Source organism: Hetaerina americana, unplaced genomic scaffold, assembly GCF_022747635.1.
Source record: "Hetaerina americana unplaced genomic scaffold, ioHetAmer1.1.p SCAF_51, whole genome shotgun sequence".
NCBI lineage: Eukaryota > Metazoa > Arthropoda > Insecta > Odonata > Calopterygidae > Hetaerina > Hetaerina americana.
This window is the reverse complement of record NW_027287107.1, coordinates 751,282-757,281: the sequence shown is the minus strand read 5'-3', so window position 1 is coordinate 757,281 and position 6,000 is coordinate 751,282.

Below are 6,000 nucleotides of genomic sequence, written 5' to 3'. Positions count from 1 at the left end.
CTCCGAACACTTCACAAAGTTGCCTATGAATTTCAATTGGCTTGTGTTTTTTTGCCAGTAAAACCTATTCACTGATCGTACTTCGCACCGGATATTTTATTGAAGTACGCATTGAAAAAGTTCGCAGTGATCAAAGTAGAATAACCACAATCTGTACACTAACACAACAGGATGTGTACTGAGTTTAGTGTGATTTTCTTCATTTATACAACAAAATAGGGACTCTAGCCCTAGCCGTCACTATGCTGGACCAAAATGTCAGATACTTTCTTGTCAGTCTTTGTATATTCACCGAAGACTATACACAGAATCATTATGACAGATATGGTACGAGAATCTATCTTAAGAAATCTTGGATGATGAGGGTCTCAAGAAGGCTAAGCTTAAAATTAAATTTGGGGGTATGATCTTATATAGATAACACGGTTCATAATAAATCACAGCGCTACTCATTGAACTGGTTCTATTTTATTTTTACTAAAGCTCAATTGAATCCATAAATTGAAAAGGCAAAGTTTTTATCAATATTACTTACAAGATATTTGAAATCTGCTGATGGTAGCGGGCTAAAACTAGCAGCTAAAAGTTTAAATTTTTCAAACTTACACTGGTAGGAGTGTAATTGATGGTTTCCGGCGTAACTTTATGGAATCGATACATATTGGAAATGAAAAATAGTAAATTTGTGATTCCACTATTTTTCAGTGAAATCACAAAGTTACTATTTTTCATTTCCTGGTAAGAGTGAATCAGTATTCAAATTAAGAGCAATATCGTAGTTCATAATTTAGAATTTCTCCCGAAATTGGGGTGACAGCGTGAAACAGGATGTCAAAATGAAGCATCGAATTACATTTTAATTTAAAGTTGCAATTTTAAAGCTGTTAGAAATACCTAAATCTCACATCGTTTCATCTCATAAGATGGTATTCCTCACATTATATCGGGAGCATGAATTGTGTAACATTTTCCAATAGAAACGAACTTTTGGATAAGTATTTTCGAATATTAGTGACATTAAATTGGTGAATGTAATACATCAACTTCCGAATATAATCCAAATAATGCAGCCTTTAGACACTCAAATGTTAAATTCTGGAAAGAATTTAGACAATTCTACATTTTATAAAATGAGGAGAGAAGGCGAGCGTGTATGTAGTCTGTTTTATCGTAGCAAAGAATTTTCTTTAGATAATTTTGTGAATTAAATTTATAGTAAGGTGAATTAATGATAAACGAAGTATAAAATTGATGAGTTTTCCAATTAAAGAATTTTTAGAGCAAAGTGGTGATGTTCTGAAAAGGGAACGCTTTAAAAAAATACCTACTTGTAGGTCATGAAAGTTAGGAAAGTGCATTGTAGGAGTAATTAGTTATGATTGATTGACATTAAGCAAATTAAGTACAGCGTTCAATGCATCTTTGAGTCAATAAGGCACAAAATCTTTTCAAGCATTTACAAATATTGAGGGAAACCCACCAAGGGCCGACCGTGTGCGTTCCCTCCGGAGGAGTATAAATGGCATCTTAATACTCCTGAAAGTTATGAATAACCAAACATTAGATCACTTTAATGACATTTTATTAAGAACTTTGGTATTCAATTACCTACTCGTGGCTCATATGCTCCTCTGATCCCGGCCGCACGATTTCAACTCGTCGTTGAGTTTCAACAGGGTTCACCAGAATGAACGCAAGAAATAATCTCCGGAGGCGTAGGTCTGATAAAAAATCTACGAAATAGCTACCAAAATATTTCTTTCATCTGTTAAATCCATTAAATGTGGACATATCTTTATTCCCACTGGAACCTTTTACTTAGCGTATGGAAATCTTCATCATATCTAATACAAGTTTCCCCCCAAAATGAACTGTGAAGCAAATATGAGGAAGATATGTCCATTTTCAGAGATGTAATAGTCTGAGAAGTCAGGGGCTGTAAGAGTTCAAATTTTTAATTTAATGCCATTATTTCTTGGTTTTTATTTTAATTTCGCACTGCAGTCAAGTATCCCGGAAACCAAAAAAAAACTCTTTTCACTTATACATTAAGTTTTAGCCTTCCAACTAATTAAATGGAAATTATAAATAATAACATCAATAGTGTGCCATTTAATAATGTGAATTAGAGAGTGACAGTATATCAACATGATGTTAGTCACAAATGAAAAAAATAAAAGGAGAAAAATATAGGTTAAAAACTTACGTATATAGTTCGCTCTGTGACAGATATGATGTAAACACCATTCGGAAAACGTTTAAAACTAGATTCCTCTCTAAAAGTGATAAAAAACGAGTATTTCGGACACGGAGCTACCGGTATGTAAACAAATCACCTGCTTTCCACTAAATTAAACTTTTCAGGCAATGAAACATGCTGAATCTTTTTACATCTAGTTTAAGTTCAAAATATAGATTGTTTTTATATTTAACCTTCAAAGAATTCCTTTCTGCGCCGTTTTTTGTTGGCCGCAAGATTATCTGAAACATTTTCTTTAGGTATTAAGTCTAAACAATTTCAGAAGATGCTTAAAATATATAAGTAGATGATAATTTATTGGCATGTGGCCTATTGATTGTCTCCGGGAATACCGCATCATCTCCAGGTCCAACAGCACTCCCAGGAATGTTTCCAAATATCAGAATAAATATAATTTTAGAATGCTAGCCCCATCAATTAACATTAAAGGCAAACATGCTAATCATGCTGGAAAGACAGATTTGAGTGGACCGTCGAAATAAAAATTTTCTACAAGCTTTGAATAAAAAGTATCGGTAACAATTTTTTCCTTACATGTACGTAAAGTGCTGAATTCAGATCGCTGGTTAAGTGTGCGAATGATTGAAGATGGTATTGGCATTGGTAAGATGACATTGCACACCATTATCACTGAAAATTTGGCGATACGAATAATTTGCGCAAAACTCGCCCCGAAGGTCTTGACGGATGACCAAGAGCGGAGTCGAGCTTTCGAACCCCTTATAATCCCAACTTGGCACCAGCAGACTATTTACTATTCTCAAAAGTGATATCCTCCCTCAAAGGACACCACCATGGGACCTCAAGTGCCATTAAAGAAGCCTGAACGGGTACATTATGTACCTACCTAAATCCTCCTACCAGGAAGCCTTCGAGTTCTGGTAAAACTCTAGCTAACGTGTGTCGACGCTCAAGGCTTGTAATTAGAAGAATATTGAGGCATTGTAGCAATATATGAAATAAATCTATTTTTACGAAATTTTTCCCGAGAATATTTATAACAACCTTATATCATTAACAACATTATATCACAGAACTTGGGATCTCTCATTTAGTTACATGTAGATGAATATTAATTGGTCACCGCGATCATAAAATTGTTTCAAGAGGAAAAATGATTCGTATGCGCTAAGTAAAATGAAAAATAAAGATTTAAATAAGAAGAAAAATAACATAGAAAGTTAGGATGCATGATTATAATAGTTTTTGAAATCGAGAATGAACCAGACACGAGTTTTTTCAAGATTCACTTGATCTAGACTGCGTGGAGGGTCATTGAAAAACCTTGCGCTATTTATAATAGATACTCAAGTTTGTTTGTTTTTATTCGTAGCCACCCCACAAAATCCGCTTAAGCGTAAGGTTCCCATAATTAAGATGCCCACATGTCACGATGATGAGCTATTTAGCACAAAATGAAAACCAGTAATTTTCTAAGATGCATTTACGGTTCTTATGAAAGGCCGAAGTTCTAAAAAAGCCATCCCATGCTGTACTCATACAAATAAAACAACGGTGAATATCTTGGGTACATTTTCCTCTGATGAATTAAATATACGGCTCAGCTATCATTACTCTAAAACATTTGATGTGTTTGATATTTTATCCAGAGATATAAAAATGCTATAAACATTTAATCTTCAACGGAAATTATCTCCACTAAACTTGCACAGAGGCTGTTGACTTTACAGAAAAGGATTAATTTCTATATATTTATTAAGAATTGATTAATACACAGTCACATACTCCGGCGATACAGCTCATCTTTACCACTGCATCTCGGGGGTACTACGCTGAACCCTGCTCCTCTGAACCCAAATATATTGTTCATTTCTTATTCTATTATTTTGACTTCTTGAGCATTTGGGGATAAACGGACTTATGCATTATTTTCCTGCTCTTGTAAACATATAAATATATAATGCAACAGTTTTAATAGCGGAACAATATGGTGCAAGAAGATTCAATTTCAATGTTAGTCGGATTAGGCGAGATTTTTTCGCAGATTGAAAGGTATCAATACAATAATTTGCGAGGATTCCTTCCCTAAGTTTTGCTTTACAATGTTTGCACAAAAAAAAACAAAAAAATGAAATCCATTCTACCAAAGTAAAATTTCAAAAAGTGCCTTGCATAACGTACTGGTGAAATATTTGAAACAATGACCTCAATATTTTCTCAGCTTATATTAATGAAATATTGAATGGAAGTATTTATGATTTATTTCGTTGAAGTAAAAGGCATGCTATCCACTAACACAGATTTCACTCTGGTCCCCCCTTTTAATAAAGTTTTAGCTCAATTACAGGTCTTTAATCAACACCGGAAAAAAATGAGGAACGGGAAACTTACGACAAAAGTTCTTACGAATAAATTACATTCGTCAAAGCATTCATAGTTATTTAGCCAAGAATTTACAGGGAACCGTCCAATTCCAGTAATATCCAAGGTATATTTGTTGACTAAATTTAATTCGGTTCATCTCTGCTTTGGGTGCGTTTCTTTGTTTCTACAAAAGTTCATCCTAAAATAAATATTTAGAGCGTGGGTGCTTATCAAGCATCGGGGAAATATACAAGAGACGGGCACAAGTAGAGAAAATTGGAGAGTCAGAAAAATACAGTGATAGTATCATGCAAATCATTATCAAATATCAGATTAGAGTTAAGGAAAAACTTATCAAGTAAAAAGTTAGAATCTTTGGTTTAGTCTGTGGACGTAAAATAAAATCAACCCTCATTGACAATTGTAACCACCTTGGTGCGATCAAGCATGAAAGTAGTTGTTTAGATATTAAGTACTGCTAAATGAGTGACTTCAGGGTTTGAACCTAAGATTAAAGTAAAAGTAAAGAAACAGAAGTGTATTTAATAATAAAAAGACGATATGAAAACAAGGGGCGGAGCTTGCTTTTGGGTTCAACTAAGTTAGAAGGTTTTGCTACACAGGAAAAATTGTACCTATTCCCACCAGATTAACACTACCTACATTTCTCTGTTTGTCTGCGTGGTTTATGATGAATAATCTTTAAGTATCATCAAGCAATTTATTGGCTTGTTAGGTCTGACGTTCTCCATCAAGCTTCGCTATTCACTGAGGAATTCTAAAGACTAGAGAGCATACGTTAAACACTGCGCACATGGAAGAGAACTTCAGCCCCATATCCATCGGGCCAAATAAGTATTCCTCACTAGGTAAATGCGAACCGTTTCAACTCAGGTAGTGCTGAAGAAAAGGACGCCGATCTTCCATACCTTTAGCAACAAACACGCTGGATACTCAAAAATAGAATAAGAAATATATTCGATATTTTTATTATTTTATTGGGGGTTTCCTATTTTTTTCAGATAAATTTAATGACGTTTGCGAATGATGAAAAGAATCTGAGGAATATTTTACTCATTATTCTACCTTACATACTTTCATACTAATAATATTTGTGCGGCCGTTTTCAGCCCCCATAGATCTAGCATTTCATTTTGATTTAGCCTAGATAAGTAAACATGCCGTTCCTCAAAAATGCCCTGAATAATCAGCCCCAGAAGAATCTCATTTAATCAATTATCTTCGTTGGATGCCAGTGTAATTTTCGCAGGCCTCCCTCAAATGTTGTGTAACCCATGTGTACCAGTTACATGATTATTTGAGGTTTCCTTAATTGTGCTAATACTACCTTGATCAAAAAGTTCCCGGAATAACCACCGTGTGGCGCTCCCATCGTTCCGATTTGAGTTCTGTTT